This window comes from Mesocricetus auratus, unplaced genomic scaffold (genome assembly GCF_017639785.1).
Source record: "Mesocricetus auratus isolate SY011 unplaced genomic scaffold, BCM_Maur_2.0 Super-Scaffold_15014, whole genome shotgun sequence".
In the NCBI taxonomy this organism is placed as follows: Eukaryota; Metazoa; Chordata; class Mammalia; order Rodentia; family Cricetidae; genus Mesocricetus; species Mesocricetus auratus.
Window position 1 is genome coordinate 22822217 of NW_024429186.1, and position 18837 is coordinate 22841053.

General features: G+C 42.5%; 1 protein-coding gene across 3 annotated transcripts in view; it reads right to left on the bottom strand.

Moving 5' to 3' along the window:
* The window catches only part of Flrt2 (fibronectin leucine rich transmembrane protein 2), a 91664-nt gene extending 78395 nt beyond the window's left edge, over positions 1-13269 (bottom strand). The window contains exons 1-2 of one of the 3 annotated variants that reach the window (XM_013112231.3): positions 13157-13269; positions 12674-12921 (exon numbers count right to left, since the gene is read on the bottom strand). The gene's annotated coding sequence lies outside the window, so the exon portion shown is untranslated. Of the gene's footprint in view, positions 1-9289; positions 12611-12673; positions 13101-13156 lie in introns of those variants that run through there. The other 2 variants (XM_005068431.4, XM_005068432.4) reach the window with 2 other exon arrangements.
* Positions 13270-18837: the final 5568 nt, after the last annotated feature.

The window sequence follows — 18837 nt, forward strand, 5'->3', positions numbered from 1 at the left end:
ATACACTCATAATGTTAAAAGATAAGCAAAGCTCATACGTATATGCATACTATGTAGTATAGATATATATCATTTTGTGCATTTTGATTTATAACTATGTATACATAAATATATATAACTATATATATTGTTTTCTACATGCATATGTGAGTATAGTGTATTAAAATTGATTTTGAACAGTGCACCTGAGAGCTATACTCCCTGAGAAGCCTTTAGGGAAGCTGTGAAAATTCCTGCTTTTAAGTCAGTTGAAACGGCTTTTGAAAGACACGCCTTAACACTGAACTGATAGCCCAAGAGCATCATCCCACATCTAATGTCCATCATTACATAAGGGTTCTAGGTGGTTTTCCATTGCTCTGAAAAACACCAGGAAAGGGTTCTCCTTGGCTTATACCTACAGATCGCATGCCACCATTGAGGTTGAGGGAGGGCAGGGCAGAAGCTGAAGCACCTGGACAAATGCTGCTAACTGATTGTCTCACTAGTTCAAGTTCAACAGCTAGTTTTCCTTCTTTTCTTTTCTTTCTTTCTTTCTTTCTTTCTTTCTTTTTTTTTTTTGAGATCAGGCTGGCCTCAAACAAACAGAAATCTGCCTACCTCTGCCTTCCCAGTGCTGGGATTAAACGTGTGTGCCACCACCGCCTTGGCCTCAGCTAGCTTTCTTACACAGTCCTGATTGGCTAAAGATGGTCCAGTCCACAGTGGAATGACCCCTCTCACATAAACTATGAATCAAGACAATATCTCACAGTCATGGCCACAGACTAGTCTGAATGAGGTGACTCTTCAGTTGAATTTCCCTCTTCCCAGCTACGTTGCATTGAGTTGACAATAAAAACTCAGCATGATAATTTAGGTATAATCATTGCACAAGGACAGAAATAATATTAAGAAATATAACAATAATTATAGTGTTAATTTTTTACAATAAATTATTTTCATGACTCTGCCAAGAGTCATGGGCGAAGTGATTTGGGCAAGGCAAGTGCTTAAAATCCATTTTGATAAAAATTGCTCTATCTTGAAAAAGACATAATTACCATAGCTCACTGTGCTTAGTGTCCTAATCTGGAACCTGGGGTTCTTGCAAACATTGGCAAAGGGTGCAAGGATATACTTCTATGTGAGAGAGCACATTATACACAACTCTTAATACTCAAAAGGAGTATGAACTCCTTGGTGTAAGTGTCTGATTTGGAGAAATTGAGAAAATTTCTTCATTCTGTTTCTCTGTCTTTTCCCAGCTCCAGCACAAACCACCTTCTTATCACCATTCTCTACTAGGTGAAGGCTCCTTTTGTCACTGTATATAATTTTACCTTCCTTTTTCTCTGCATGCATTTCCTTCCTTCTTTCCCATTACTTCTTAAGCTAGAAATGGGAAGCTTCTTTACCACAAAAAATACATGCCCAACCTTCCAATTTTCTACTTAATGAGACAAAGATTAAGAAGCACTTTAAACAATAGCACATTTCACCAAATTAACAAGTAGGGAGAACCAACATTAGGACCTAAGGTTATCACTGCCTGAATGCAGAATTCCTTTCACTGCATATTCCTGGCTCACTTACTCAGGTGGACAGCAATGTCTTCAATCATGCATAAACTAGTGATGCAAACAGGCTTTGCATTGACCTCTCTTGCCACCATCTTGGAGCTTCAGCATAGGACTCATTCACTGCTTCCATCTTGACTCTCCAGTCATGCTGGTCATTTATGCCTGCATTGTGTGTCTGGTCCATGACAGGTGCCAAAGGTCATTTTCTGAGTGATTGAGTAAGATTTCTTTACCATATCATAATCTACTTTATAAGAGGCAGACATGTTCACAGCATTTGGTACTTTTTTTCACACACTATTTCCTTTGACCTACATGGAAAAGAAAACTTCCAGTTTAACAACTACAGGCACCTAAGGAATGCTGAGAGTTGGACAAATAATCCTCACCTGGGAAGATCCTATGAGTTGGTTGTCTGATACCAAATGTTCAGTCCTGAAGAAATGCTTGTGAGTAGCATTGTTCAGACTGAGCAAGTTATATATGAGAGGCCTGAATTTGAAAGAGAGCAAGGTGGGGTGTATGAGAGGGCGCAGAGAATGGAAAGAGAAGGGGAGAAATGTAATTACATTATAATCTCCAAAACGGAAACAAGGAATGATATGAGAAAAACAGCAGCTAAATTAACAACAGCTTATTCTAGGGTAAATAGTACTTCCCCTCCAGTCTCCAAGACATAAGATATATTTATATGTTGCAAGGGTACACACTAAAATACTAACTCCCCAGAAAGATGCCTATAAGTTCTTTTAATTTGAATATTTGAATTTTAAGCTGTAGCAAGCATCTTCTTTCTTAAAATCTTAATAAAGTATTTAACAAGGCCAGACCCAAAAACATTTCGGTTCATTTTGCCAAACCATGAAAGCAATTTTCCACTTTTAAAATGCCATGGATTATCATGGACTTTACAAGGTACTGTAAAAATGCTAACGTTAAGGAAGACTTGGGAGTAATGATGCAGAATTTACTGCAGCCCTTGGAAGCAGAGGCAGGCAGATCTCTGTGACTTCCGGGTCAGCCTGGTCTACTTTGTGAGTTCTAGGACAGCCAGGGTTACACAGTGAGACCTCTGTTTCAATAATTTCAAAAAGCATAAAAATAATTAATAACAAAGAAATTAATGAAACAGAAAGCAAACTATCTTTTAGAACTTGGACATGTTAAAAATTAGAAATTGTAAACCAATTAGATTCATTGGTTAAAAGATTCATTCTGACCAGGAATCACCACCTCAAGAGAATTTTATACATTTTACAAATGTGCTATGTTTGTGAAACTTTGGATCAACAATCATTAAAACATTCAGAATTAGCCTTCACAAAAGCCTTCTTGTAAACAAATTAGCAAAGTGCTATAAATGTGTGAACAACTGTTTAAAATGGGACAACTGAAACATTCACAGAAATAAGCCATAAAGACTGTCTCCTAATGCTATCAAGAGTTCATAACACTAGTACCAAAAAGTTTTATAATATATATTTTCATCAAAGCAAATCAGATCTTTCTACTCATTGATAATGAATGAATTTATTGTTTTTTTAACCAAAAAACTAAAATGACAGTCTTACTTTACAAGGTAAACTTTTTAAAAAATGCATATTGTTTTTTTTATTGCTACTGTTTTTACAAAAAGTAACTCTAATACGTAAGTTTTAAACTTGGTCAGAAACAGAAGCAATTTTATTTCAAGGGAGTGTGCAGTTTCTTCCAATAGAGTTCCTTAATAGAACCCATCCATGTTCAATTCAGTCTCTGTCAGCTATTCAGTAGTACATGGAAACGAGAGACTAATCCTTCAACTTATCTCACTCTAGTTACCTTTTGGGCTTGCAAAGAGGAGCATCAAAACAGAGAAAGCTCACCAAAGGAAGCAATCAATCACTAAATGAGTGGAAGAAAATCAAGATGCATGGGTCCAAAAACACTTCATAAGTTAGGTGAAACCACATACATACACAAGAACCAAGACTCAAGAAAGAGCAGGGGAATCTCGTGGTTAACCTGTTAATCAGACAGAAGCTAGCCTATCCTAGCACAAGACAGTCATGCAATGATAAATGTTATCGACATGAATAATGCCTCTTTATGAGGATATAACACTGTATTGTAACTTAGGAATTCCACACGCATTAATCTTATTTGACCTCTCAACAACTCTGGTGAACCCTGCAAAGAGGAAATTAAGTCTCCAGGAGATTAAGCAGTTCCTACAAGGTCAAATATAGGAAGGACTATATGGACAAAAAAAAATCACATTGTAATTTTCTCCGCCCCCCCTAGAAAAAAATAAAAACATCATTTCCCATGCTCTATCATAGTTGAGGAGCCAAATGCCTATAGCATTCAGCAGAGAAAAGCTCATGATCTTGCACAATAGTGGAAAGGAGGTGGGGAAAATGCAAGTATTTAAAATGTACGCATATCAAAGACTGCCATGAAGTTTTGGTATTTAACAAAAATACCCAACTCTGATCATTTTTCTTGGTGAATCTATAAAGAGTGAAACTTTTGATCCTATTTGGAAATTTGTGCATCTACTTCATTAAGATTTAAGATGAATGTCCATGATTAACAATTTGCAGAGCCAGGTTACCCTTAGCTTCATTATGTCACTTAAGCAGAAGCTGGACCATTAGGGAAAATGAAAACAAAAATGAAATTTATAATAGAATCTTGAAGGGCGATGCTTATCTAAGCTGTTCTCCTTAGCTCCCCTTTGTCTTACATGTAGTTAAGCACTGGAACCCCTTCATAATTCCTTTCTCCAAGCATCTGCATCCAAGCTTGGGAGCAAAATATAAAAGAAAATGATCCCAACGGTTGTCTTGACACAGGGTTCTCATGAAAGTGACACCCACAACCAGCTGGCGCTAAGAGTGACACCAACATGTGAACCTATTTCAGGACTAATATGTGTCTAATGCTTTCCACTTAGCCATGTGACCTGTGTGGACTCCAGTGAGCAGTGTATTTATGAACCTACACAGGACCCTCTGCTCTTTCACTCCTGGAAAAGGTGGTCTCAGTGAACATTGGAATCTATGAACTTTCAGACTTACTTTTCAGTAGGCTAAACTCCAAACCCCTTCAGAGTCTTCAAAAGTTTGTCTGGGGTATTCTTTTATCTTTATGAAAGTTTGGATAAAAAGAACTGGAAAACAGCACTATAACTGAAATGAACAATAGGGCCTGTAAGCCTAGGTCAAAGGAAGGCTTCTTCCAAGTTTCTTGCACATTTCTCTAAAATTAACATGAGAATAATCAAGGAAAGGCAATGGTTTGCAGCTCCAATGACTTATTTTGTGAATGCTTCCAAAAATGGCTGAAGTCTTTAACCACTAAGCTGGCAAGAAAAGAAAAATATGTCCTTATTAAATATCAGAGCGTAACTGACCAGTGTTTGAGGATTGTGAATGAGGCCTTCTGACTTCCTCAATTATACCACAGGATTTTCTGTGACCTTCCCTTATTGCAGTTTGGTAACAACGACACTGCTTTGTTCAAGAGACTCGGGAACACAAGTCAATGCACACTTCTGCAGAAACACATCCCGCATTAAATTAAGTTAGAGGTGGTATTTGAAAAATAAATAACGGAGTTCCAATTCACTGCAAATGGTACAGGAGGCCAGTAAGTAGGAAGCCTTCAGGAGAAGGACTTCTTTTAGAAAGACGTTTTACAGGACTTTTTCTGCGTCATTAACTCTCCTGGAATCCTGAACATAGCATGATGAATTTCCCTAAAAAGTAGCTACTGTTTAATTTTGAAGCACTTCAAAGAGCCACAGTAGAAAGAATCAAAGAAAACCAAAAAAAAAAAAAAAAGACCAGTAGATGTGAAATTTGCCAAAGGGTAGAAAAAAATGGGGGGAGGGGATAGGAAGGTTCTAACAGATTTTGACCATGTACTCAAAATACCAGTGATTATTTTGCTAATACAGTGTTTTACTGTTTCATGCAACTGAAGTAAACCTCTGTATTCATCAGAACACAGGATATTTTTATTACTATATTTGTGTCGTAGCCCTTAAAAAAAGGAATATATTTATACCCTTGAAAAGAATCAGTCCGAAAATAGCCATTGAGGTGTATGGGTTTCCATTTTGTTATAAACTTGGAGTTTGCTTTTCATTAGAGAGAGTCACAACATATTGATAACACCGCTCCTTCCCTCAATATATAGTTGTAGAGGAAAAAATATGATTTCACAAAGGCAAATAAATGAGGGCAGGAACAGTAAGAAAGAAAGCCCCTGGGTATACTATAATGGTTGTTTAACTTCAATAATAACAATAATTGGTCATTAAAAATGTCTTTGGTATAAAACCTGCCCAAGGGAAAGAAAGAAAAACTCCTAAAACCTCCACATCCCAAAGACCAGTACATGAAAAACATGTGGAAAATGTCAGATAATGATATCCACCCAAGTTAAGAATTGCAGAAAACTTTGGCTTCAATTAACATTTCCAATAATCAACTAAAATTCGGGCTTCTACTTGAAAAGCCCAGAAGATAAAGTTAGATTAAGAGTCAGGTTTTTAGATTTCTCCTTAAAAGGACCATCTGTTTAGAAATACCCTTCTTATACTCCACCTAGTCCCTCATCTGCAGCTAAGTTCACAGCAGAAGCAAAGCTGAATTTAAAGACACATGCACATTGCTACAAAAAAGTCAGGTTACCACATTTACTTCCCAGGCCTGTCTCAAGTTTCCCCTGTTATGTAAGCACTTAGGGGCAATAAAATTCCACAGACATTCAGCAGCAGCATTGTAAGTCTCAACACAACAGTGGCCTTGAGTGTACAATTCTTTCAGGCAGTATACATTGCTAGGTTTTAATTTATGTTGATCATATTGTCAATGTTTTATGGAATAATTATTTAGTAGGACTCCATCCCATGATAACATTTTATTATTGTTATTAAATATCATTATCTGCACTGAACTCTGCGTTAGAAAAATCAAATTAGAAAAAAATATGAAATATTCAGAAAGATCTATGGAACTGGCAGGTCCCCAGACACACATCGTCTGTCTGCAGATGCTGATGAGAAGAAAGAAAAACAATGAGTATTCACTTCTCACAGATAGAGGTCACTAATGGACTGAATTTGAATCGGTGTGACAGAAACCACAAAGTTATTAAAGCAATCCAGTATGTGTGTTGGGGGGAAACTTGAATTAAAATTAAATAAACCAAAAGATGATTATCCATAAAATTATGGACCAAACAGAAACAGAGTTCATCCCCTTCACCTTACTGGAATATTCTAAACAGGCAGTAGGATCTCTGAGTGCCCTCACTGTTTCCTTTTATTTATTCATTTTGAAACTAAGGAACTGCTGACCACAAATGCAGCCATTCTTCCTTGTAAACATATAGAGCTGAAGAGTCAAATTAGACTAGATGATCCATCCCAGTGTCTACAGAATGAGAATTCTGGTTGTGGACATACTTTAAGTCACAACTTCAACTAGGGAAGCTTAACCACTGCTTTATAAGGTTGGTCTAAATCTAAGTCAAGCTATCCAACAGACCAAAGTAAATGGAAAGGGCATCAGAGGAGGTTCAAATGAGATTCAGCTTTTCAAACTCAGATACGATCACATCATCTCAAACCTTGCATACAGGAAAACACTTGAGTACCCCAGAGTAGGCCAGCATGGCATAATTTACTAGTTTTAAAGCATCTCCTAGAATTTGTAAAACTGTAGTAAACTACATTAAGCGTGAAGATATAGGTACCCCCCAAAAGAAAGAAGCCCAGCATTCCTTGTCTAAAGCAGGTTTTGCAACAGTAGAGTTGATTCAACTCATTTTACAGTTCCGTGTTCCTACCATCCAACACATAGAATAATGTTTAAAATCATGTCTTCCAACTTCCTACAGTCACAGATATTTGCAACTTATTGTAACAGTGTGGTGCCGTGCTGTCAACAGTCATTAGTAAAGGTCCTTAAAGAGTTTTACCCTAGCCTGTTTTGATTTCTTCTCAGGCTTCTAAAAAAAAATGGGGGTGGGGGGAATTGCATGCATTCAGAGGCAATAAAATGGGCAACTTTTCTTGGTGTGCATATTCCCTAAAGATTGATTCTCCTCTAATATGGTGGCCAGCCAAGCCACATGTATCTGGTAAATATCCTTGGTGATTTAAAAGACATAATCCAGTTCTAACATTTCAGATCCTGACCTAAAATTTTATATCCATACGGCAACAATCAAATACAGCCCTGGATAAATGCCAACCAGGCATTCTATTTACCCCAGAATGTTTGGGAAATACTTCTTCGCTGATTTAATAAGGTCATACCAGGTAGGACTAGAGAGGATCCTGCTCTGATATGGAAGACATCCTTCACCTTAGCTTTGGGCTGGGGGAAGTTAGCCATAATAAATTTAGCAATAGTCCTGTAAGTGAGTGGACATGCTCCGAAGCTCACTGGAACCCTGTGTGATGTAAGTAGCCTCCCAGCTGAATGGGGGAGCAATGGCTCCCATTTAGAAGAGGCTGCAGACAGCAGACACAGCATGCAAAGAAATCTGATCAGCACCTTGCACTCCTGGAGGAGCATTTGCAGGGATTTGCGCCTTGCATTTACTTGATTAGTTTACTGTTAGCTTTACTGGGAGATACCCTCTATTAGAACTAATCACAAGCTCTCAGGGGGAAGATATTCATTCAGAGAATGTACCAGGAGTTTCCAGAAGAATTAATAGTGATAATCATAATAAAGATGATACCAAGGCCTCAAGAGTTGCTTCAGAACTCTATAGTGTCTTAAGGGGTCATGGTGGTGCTGAATCGTTTCTGCTGCCTGTCCAGGAGTGAGCAGTAGCTATTTTGTTAGCTGAAGTGCATGGAGCTGCTGTTAAAAAATGGTGAGTGTCTTCCCTCTGGTTCCCTAGCCTCCTTGCACACTGGAGGCTATTCTCAGCTCCCCCACATCACTGAGTATCAGGCCAAAGGAAAAAGGGGCGCTCTCTGCAAAATCACTATCCCCAGGCAATGGAACATACATGCACATCCATGACCATACCTCTTCTCTCCTCTCCCCCCAAAAAGAGCAAATTTACATCTCCAATGACTAACGTTTCATATTACCCTTCAATGAAAATGTGACTTTTATAGCTCATATTTTATGACACCAGAAGGTGAATGAAATTAGGGAAGACTCCGAGGATGTCTGGGATAGGGTGGGGGGTGGGATTATACGTCTTTCCATTTTGCTTTCAAGATTCATAACCCTGTCCAAAGCTAAGATTCAGAGAAAGCAGAGAAGCAGGCAAGCAAAAGTAAGCGTCCTTTCTTTTTATAGGAAATAGGGCTGAGAGAATGCGAGAATGAGGGTGAATGAGATCCATCAATCATTCCCTGGATTGAGGCACACTTAAAAGTCCTTGGATCCACAATTCTAAATGTTCAAACTGTACAGAATCAGACACCAGCTGAGGCCCAGGGGTCTCCCCCACTTGGGTGGGGGGGTCGATTCACACAGCTGCCAATCTGGCACTAAGAAACACCAAGACACCTCCCACCCCCACAGCCACACACTCCCATTCCTATCCCCAGCTAACATGACTGTGGAACTGCCAATGCTGAATACCCGTCCCTGGGACCTTGAACTTAACACCCCCCCCCGTCTTACTTTGACCAAACCTGCTAACCCTGCTAAAGGCTCTCCAAACCCAGAGTGGGGGAGGCAGGGTTAAGGGTGCGCATTTACCTGCTAAGGTTTTCCAGATCTCCCTCCAGCCCTGCTGGTAATCCCGCTCAGAGCAGCGCCCTCCCCCAGATCCAAACTTTTGCTGGGTCCTCCAGGTGGTGGCGGCGGCGGCGGCTGCAACCCAGCAAGGTCTCTGGCTGTGTCGGAGCTCCTAGAAGCTGAGGCCAGAGCCTCAGAGCGGTGCGCGCCTCCCGGCAGCTTGCGGGAGCCTGAGCGCTCGGCTTGCCTTGCTCGCGGTCGCCTACATCCCCTACGGAGCCGCGGCATCGTCTTCCCCCGTCCTCCGCCACCTCCGCCTCCAGGGGGTCAGGCATGCCACTTTATCTAGGCTCGGGTAGCCGCAGCTCCGGTCTCCTCTGCTCTTTCGTCTCCCCCTCTCCCCCCTCGAAATCCCCCAAAAGTAGGGCGTTCTAGGAGGGCGGAGGAGAGCGTCCCGACTGAGTCCGGGACTGCTGGGAGACAGAGGACCGCGGGCGAACTGGGTCCTGGGAGAACTGGGCGGGCGCTCGGTCGCGGCGAGTGTGCGGACCACGCGCAGCAGGGCGTGCAGCTCCGGCTGGCTGCGCGGGGGCGGGCGCGGGGCTGACTCCAAGTGCAGCCTCTGCGGGGCGCGGGTCTGGAAGCTGCTCCAGTCACACTGCTGCCTAGATCGGACCCGGCCGCTAATGTAGACGCCAAGGTCCCCACCCCCACCCCTCTTGACACTCCCGGGAGATGTTTACTGTAATGAATTCGCGGGACCGGCTTTGCAGCTTGCGCGCCCCTCCTCTCCCTCGGTCCCTCGTGCTCTGGCGCGCTCCCCTCTTGGAGTCCTCTTACTTGGCCTCCCTCTTCTCCTCCCTCCCAAGCCGAGTCCCTCCCACTTCTCTGGTTTAAAGAATGCTTGGGAGGAGCCGCCGCAAACCTAAGCTTTCCAAGAGGCAAAGTCAGATGGGGCTTTTAACCCTGTCTTCCCTGGAGAGAGTTAGGTGTACCCGGCTACCCCAGGAATGCCAACTTGACCCAGCTCCGCGTCTCTCTCTATCCTTAAGCCTCAGGCGTCCTCCCTACCCTCAGCTTCTCTGAATGGTGAAGTACCCTTCCCTGTAGTTCGGCTGCTGGACGTGTAAGCCAGAGGAGCAGTTACTTAGACTCAGAAATGATCGAAACTTAACATTACAGGGTAAAAATATAGCAAGTCTCTCAACCAAAATGGCGTTATTTCCCTCGCAGGCAACATTGGGGTTGTGCGGCAACCCCAGCGCGTCAAAGGTCTGCTAGTCAAGCTTTCTTCCATAAACTTTAATTGGAGGAATTAGAGTTTGGCATCATATTTAAGCACATCCACTTTCCCCTGTCACCCTGGCTGCTCCTGGCAAGAGTGATGTTCAGTAGATGAGTTGTCTCTCTAAATTACGATGGACAACCGACAACGTCTGCTGCAAAGACTATGAAAACGGGCTGTGTAGTCAAAACGTTCAATCGGCACACCTTTCCCACTTGGGATTCCCTTTGCAAAAGGTTAAAGAGTAATCTAAGAAATCTGAGACAAGTCTCTTTCATTTGATCTTTTTCCTCTCTTTTTGGCAAGGGGGTGGTGGCCTGATTTGTTCCTCCATTCACTGCTGCCCAGAGTCTCCAGCAAGTTGTGATCGTGTTTTAACTAGTCTGGAGAGGGGCGGAATACTAACAGAAGAGGGAGAACAAGCCCGCACCAAGCATTAGGCTGCAATGAGGCGCGCTGTGGGTAGGGCCCCAGGAAAAGCAATTTGCAAGTTGAAAGCTCATCCTGGACCAACTCCCTGGGGATCTTCTCAACATTCTGGGCTGACGACTTTGGCAAGGGCGTTGCCTGGAACCCGCTGGAGATGATTTCCGGACGAACCCCAGGCGCGACCGCACTCCTTGTCCTCAGTTCAAAGTCTGAGTCACTTGGCACCACTTCCCCAATTGTTTTTATTTCCTTACATCGCTGTTGTGTCTGCTACCTTCATGGATTTCAGCGCTTAAATCCTGGTAAGACTACTTGGAGAAACGCCCGATTTGTCTCCCAAGCCACACAAGGATCCACCCAAAACGCACCCAGACACATTCATTCGCACACATTGGCAGACACCGCTGAGGTTCAAGAGAGCTTGCCACTCTTCCCCGTCCTTTATATACACAAAGGCTACTAAAAAACACTTATGTTTAGCCTGTCTGTTCTCCAAACTCAAAGCGCAACTGACAAATATCCAGGAGAGAACCGGGCATGAATGGAGATTCTGATCTAAGGAGAATATATAGAGTCATCTCGAGGACTTCTGAAGAGAAACACCAAGATGACAGCAGAGATGGCGGTAGCCTTCAGCAGACACTGCCCCTGCCCAAGCCCCCAGCAGGAAAAATAATGTATTCAAACAGCAAGTGTGGGACCAGTCTTTCCAAGACAGACAGGCTCTTTCCTCAATCTTCCTTCCCCTGATTAGTGCAGAGTCCTTAGCTAGCTCGGACCCTTGATCTTGGAAGGGATTACGAAACAGAAGGGATTCGCACCGGCGCTGAAAGCGCCAGGAATAGCCCTGGAGAGGTTAATTTAACACAGAAATCTATCCAGGAGGTCCCTAGCCTGGTGGGGACAGTTGGATAGGTCTTTTCCCCTTAGTACTCTTGGCGTCTGCTTGGCCTTGCATTCAGAGTCTGGTGGCATAGAAGGACCCAACTCTATGCCCCAGGCATGCAGCGCAGGGAAAGTGATCATAGGTCAGTATTGGGAGCTCCAGGGGACTTCGCCATCCCCCGCGGGTGAGTTGTGGAAGCGCAATTACACCAGCCCTGGAACTACCAGTCCCTGGAACAAGATCAGAGCAGGAAAAATCACACTAGATTGGAAAGAAAACGAACCAGCATCATCAGTTTAATGGCTAATTAATCCCGGATTTAGGGCACAACGGGGGTAGAGGTTTCAGATAGGGACGTTTGATAATAATTTAACACTCTGTCATTCAACACAGATGAGTACGGGATGCTGCGACTTACCGGACTTAAGAGAGTCATTATAGGGGGAATGAGAAGCTGGAGTTCTAAAAGCATGGGGGATTTGGAAAACTCCACATAGGATCGATGTTTCAGGCAGGCAGAAAATGAGGGGTTTTTACCCCACAACTCAGTCACAAAACTCTCTAGACTATGTGGATAAGACGAGAATATAGAAGTCCTCCAAGTAGGGGTAGAGAGAGAGAAAAAAAAATCTGTTTTCTTTGGGTATAAAAAGAGACAATATCTAGAACACCCACCCGGTGACCACCCACCACTTGTTCAAAGAAGAAAAAAAAAGAGTAAATTTTCCCAAATAACGTGGTGCCCACGTCAGAAAAGCTAGGACAGTCACTAGAAACTTCACCTGGCATATAGCAATTCCTTTACCTGGTGGTCTTGTCTCCTTAGCTCATCCGAATCCGACCGGGTCGGGGAGGTGGAAAGGGAAGAAGCTGGCACGGCCGCCGAGGGACTCCCCGGGCATGGTATTGTTTTAGGGGTCGCCGCCGAGGTCCCTCCTGTCCATCGTTGAGAACTGCCACCCTGGTCCTGAGGCTCAGTGGACGCCGTGACCAGTTGTGAGCTGCTGCCTCAGCTGCTGGGAACTCGGGACGGAGGACCAGAATGGAGCGCACCTGGAAGTAGACAGAGCTCTGCTTGTTTGAGAGGCCCTGCCTGCACTTGGTGTTATCTCCCAGCGCACATTCCTTGGTGGTGACAATGGATGACGCCAAACTCACGAGTGATGGCGACCGCTTTCAAATGTACAGCTAACTGCAAGGTACCCGGCAGCGAGACAGAATGCTGCCGTCCCCCTCCCCCCTCCTTTCCCTCCCACCGAGGAGGGAGCTAGCTTAACCCTGTATTCACCCTACACTCCGGGTAGAAGCAAGATTGCTGCGCTGAGAAACCGCAGGCGGTGGCTCTCCCGGCAAAAGCTTTTGTTCACGTGCAGTTCCAGGGGGCGTGTGGCTGTCTAGGGGCACTCGCGTGGCAAGATGCCAGTGGCGCGCTTTCCGAGCCAGACTCGGGAATTGGTAAGGAGCCTAGCATTTCATCCGAACCAGACCCAGCCCTCACAATCTATTTTTTACCTCCAGTTACCGGATTTACTGAAGTTGCCAGAAAAGTTGGCTTTTATTCCTTTACTTCTGTGTCGTCGTCCCCCACCCCCACCCCAACCCACCCCGCCCCTGGTATCATTTCCTTTCTCAGCTGCGCTTGGAAGACTTGGAAATCTCTGATCTAGTTCTAACTCTTAACAGAATAGTGCAGCGCCAGAGGAATGGAGGAGGGTACCCACCCACTCCTGGCAAATTTAAATGAAACCACAAGGACAGTTGCCTCCCACCTACCCATCCGAGGCCAGTGTAAACTAAATGACATCATTCAAGTAAGAAAGATCAAGACACCTGAGGAACCAGTGGATAAGAAAAAAAAAAAGAAAAAGAAACATGATACGTGTTTGGGGAAATAGTCACAAAGAGAAAGGCTAAAATGTAAATACACGGGGGATAGAGGAGGAATAAAAAAACAAAACAAAAAATGAAGAAAAAATTAAAAAGCAGGAAGGGGGAGCCTTGAAACAGCAGATCAGCTTTAAAGGCGATTTGACCAACAGTGTCTCCCTGGCTTGCTTGGAACAGGTTAATCAGATAATAAACTCCTGCTTGGATTTAGTAAATAGCTTTGCCTAAGCATTCAGAACTTCCAGGAAGTTAACTGAATGAGCAGAGAACCATCTCGCTGACCCTGAGAAGAAACTTAATTCTGAGAAAATCGTTCTCAGGCTCCTCTTCTCTACCCTTCACACTCAAATGAGTCAAGACTGTGATCTGAGAGCAAACCCAGATGCGGATGCGTGCAAGGGCAGAATCGCTTTTTCAGGATCTAATCTGTACTAAAGAAAGAAGCAGGAAGCTGTCAGAATGCTCCGAGAGTCACAGGTAGACCTTGCTGAAACCGGCTGGTTTCAAAAGCGAAAGCGAATCCTGCTTTTCCTCGGAATAGATCCCCGCCCCCCACGCGGAAACATACCCAAGTCACTGTGAATAGAAGCCACTCCAAAAGCCTATCTGAGCCCTGCCTCCTGAGAGGCCTAAGGAGTTCCTTCCAGACCTCAGTGAAGAATTCCGTTGTAAATCCTTCTGATATGCCAAGGTGGCAGTAGAGCATAGGGATAGCTCCTCGAGCTCGTGAATCTACAAAGAACACCACACTGTAGGACAAATGTGCTCCCACCTGCCTTTAAATATCCATTCTGCTATGAAAGTGTGCATACGTGCCCCCCCCCCCCCGCAGAACCACTCTTCCCCTGCATCCTTCTTCTGAGAAGATTGTTTATTGAGTTCACCCTTAAAACCATATTTTGGCTAACTGGCAAGTGGAAGCTTAAACAGGCTTTGCTTTCAGATTTACTCTGCTGGAAAGAGATGAGTCTACCAAGGGGAATGGGAATGGTTATCAATACGTAGATATTATTTTCAAGTATTGGCGAATTCTAAATTATCATGAAACAGTGCCGTGATCACGATCTTTTTAAAAAGTTACCGGTGATGTTATTATGATTATAATGTAAGTAAAGAAAGAACCACAACAAATGTATGAAGAGATGCAATGTAATAAGTTTCTTATCCACATGACAAAAGAGTCAGCTTTAGGCTGGGCTGTGGTGGCACAGGCCTTTAGTCCCAGCGCTCCAGAGGCAGAGGCAAGAGGATATCTGTGAGTTCAAGGCCAGCCTGGTCTACAGAGCAAGTTCCAGAACAGGCTCTAAAACTATAGGATAACTCTGTCTCGAGAAAAAAAAAGGAAACAAAGGAAGGATGGAGGGAGGGAGGGAGAGAGGGAGGGAGGGAAAGAAGGAAGGAAGGAAGGAAGGAAGGAAGGAAGGAAGGAAGGAAGGAAGGAAGGAAGGAAGGAAAAAATCAGCTTTAGAAATGCATGAAGAAGGTGGGGCCAGACAGAGCAAAACAACTCACAATCTGTGATAGCCTTGCTATTTTACTTGTATCGAGAAACAATCACTAATAAATCAGAGTGGTAGTGGTAGTTTAAAATGAGAAGAAGAAAGACAAAAGGAAACAGAAAGTTCACTAGCAACCTTTAAGGCTTTAGTCCTTGATGGAGATTTTCTTGCAACTAAAATTTGATTGCCTTCTCAAGCTATTTATCTCCCTTCTAATATCTCAAATTATTCTCCATTAATAGATACCATATGCACATGGGTACAGGAGCACACACACACACACACACACACAGAGAGAGAGAGAGAGAGAGAGAGAGAGAGAGAGAGAGAGAGAGAGAGAGAGAGAGAGAGAGAGAGAGAGAGAGAGAGAGAGAGAGAGAGAGAGAGAGAGAGAGAGAGAGAGATACTGGCCTGTCTTTCTAATTCTAGGTAACAATTAAAATAACACAATACCTGGATCACAGAAGACAGGTTCTTCCTCAAGTACTAAAAATTTCAACACTGTATAAATTCAAGTCTGCACTGAGCTGGTGACTGTGCCAGTGTTACTTGATTGAGAAAATGGGCATATACCTACTCCACCAGGGAATCCGCATAAGCAAGGTGCATTAGACATTCATTTGCTCACTATCGTTAATGGGGCTATCCTAACATTATATAGTCCTAGAATTCACAGCATAGGCAAATTCCTTCAATCTTAGTATAGGCAGCATTTTGTAATGCTCTCATCTTGCCTCCAAATTTTTATTAAAACTGAGAAACCATGCGAACACTGCAATAAACTAAGTTCACATTTGAACACTTTCCCCTATATTAGCATCCCCTAAAGATGCCTCCAGTCCCTGCACTCTGACAGTTTATCAGATTCTTTTAATTTTAAGATCCCGAGGGTGTACACACACACACACACACACACACACACACACACACACACACACACACACACACAGTTGGACTCCAAAGGTCTACTTTGGTTTCTTCCCTAATCACTGTCCACCTTATTTTTTTCAAGGCAGGCTTTCTCAATAGAACTTACAGCTCAAAACTTGGCTAGCCTGGCTAGCTGGTAAGCCTCAGGGATATTCCTGTCTCCTCCCCAGCATGACAATTACAAGCACACTTGCTCCTGGTTTGTTACACAGGACATTAGGATGCAAACTCTTGTTCCCACAATTGCATGAGAAGCACATAACCAAGAAGCCACCTTCCCAGCCCTGATCCTGAGAGTTTTGAAAGTGAGGATTAGGGATTTTGTGGCATTTCTCAGTTTGAGTTTTGTAATATTTTTCCTGTTTCAACTTTCATTGCGGTTCTTGTGAATAATCATTAACCAATCTCATGGGGTCAGGTACCACTTATTATGTCAAAACTGTAATATTCTTTGCCAATTTTTCTGTCACGAAGTTCTCTTTACTTTTGGTATTCTCTTCTTAGGAAATAAATTGTTAAATTCAGCCCTCCCTCATAAACTTAGGATATCTAAGAAAGCAAAATAAGAGTCCCACCTCACTGTTAAGAACCCCAAATATAAATAGGGTTTCTCATAGAGAAGTCCTTAGGAAATAATTATGAAAGTCTTATGATACTTTTTATTTTTTTAAACTTTGATGTACAATAACGGTCTTGCACACTGTAAAGAATTGTCACTCATATTGGTTTAATAAAATGCTGATTGGCCGGAAGCCAGGCAGGAAGTACAGGTGGGACAACCAGACTAGGAGAATACTAGGAGGAGGAAAGCAGAGATGTAGTGGCCAGGAAGAGGCAGAGGAAGTAAGACTAGAATGCCTTACTGAGAAAAGGCTAAACACAGATAAGTATGATGGGTTAATTTAAACTGTAAGCGTTTGTTAGTAGTAAGAATGAGCAATAGGTTAAATAGTTTGTAATTGATATAAGCTTCTGTGTGCTCATTTGGGACGAAAGTGACACAGGACCAGTCAGGACAGAAACTTCCATCAACAACAATTTAAGTTTTTTTTTTATTTTTGAGAACTAAATACATGAACACTGTTACCTACATCATTCCCATCTGCCTCTTTCCCTCAAAGCAATCTCATGCCCTCTTCAATCAGTAGTGTCATTAATCATTATTGTTTTACACACACACACACACACACACACACACACAGAGGCACTCACACACACATACACATACACGCATGCATGCATGCATGCACACACACAGACATAGAGTAAGAAAGATAGAGAGCCATTTAATATTGCTTGTATCTCCATATGTCCAGGATTATCTATGTGGGATTAGAGATACTCTTTTGATTCTGGTCCTCAGAAAAGACAGATTCCTCCTCTCTCAGCTACAACTGAATAACAACTTGTAATATAGTTCTATCTCTAGGTGCAAGTCAAGGTGGTATTTCTGCTGTCCACATGGCATGTCAAAAGGTAATGTCATTATGCAGTACTTATTCGGGCAACTACATTATGAGGTTTTATGGGTCCATTTCCCATGTTATGCTTAGGTGATGTTATCTAACATCAGACATCATGGAATTCTGGATTTTGCGACTTTTCAGGCTCTTTTTCCACAATGTCCTTTGAGCTTTTTATTTGTAGAGTTTTCATTGAAGATGTTCCAGTTGGGATTGATAACCTACATGCCTTACTTTGCATTTTGACAAGTTGTAGGGATTCATCTGTTTGAAAAGACTCTTCTTTGATGAAGGCTCAGAGCTAAACTTATATGTAGACTGAAAGATAAGTATTTATAACAGGGTTAGGATGTATATTAGTTTAGATAAATGGCAGTTTCTGGTCTATGACCTCTCCAGGTATAGATTGTTAGCTAGGTTTATAATACTAGGCATTAATTCCATACTGTTGAGCATACCTCTAATACAATTGCACCATTGGGAATATCTTGCAAGCACAGTCATTGTCATGGTTGAATAGGACTATTTATTTTTCCCCTCCCTTACCTATCACCTTCTGATACTATGAGATCCTTCAGTATTTACTTAGGAGAAGGTTCCATCTCTTCTTTGTGTACTCACATTGAGACACTTTTCAACTAATCTGTGTCAAAACAGAAATTGTCTTTCTTCTGTCTTCTTGGTGCTTTGGGGTATTCTTCATTTCCCTCCATATCACTACATCACACTTCTCATTTGTTCAAAGTTTCAACATTTCTATGCAGAGACAATAGTCATTGTGTCCACAACTCTCTGTCTCAACCTTTCACATTTTCCCACCACTTTACTGATCATTTCAGTCTTCCGTAAGGTGAAATCTATCTACATTTTTCTCTCAACTAGGTCTTGCTGTTGTAAAGAATTATATTGGTTGCACTCTTCTGTATCAGTAATACCCAGTCCATCACTCTTTACCTGGTGGATGCTCAAATATGGCTTGATTTCACACATTAAACCTTTGACATGCACAGAAATATCCTTTCTTCTAAGTTGGGGACCACTGTAAGGAAATTCATAGCTAGAACACAGTGAGTAGATTGCTTTTCTTCTATTGCAGGAGTAGAAAATTTATGAAATTATTTTGTGAGTGGGGTAATTGTCCTGCCATCTGCAACTCTGGGAAACAATCCCTTCTGATTTGAAAATGTCAC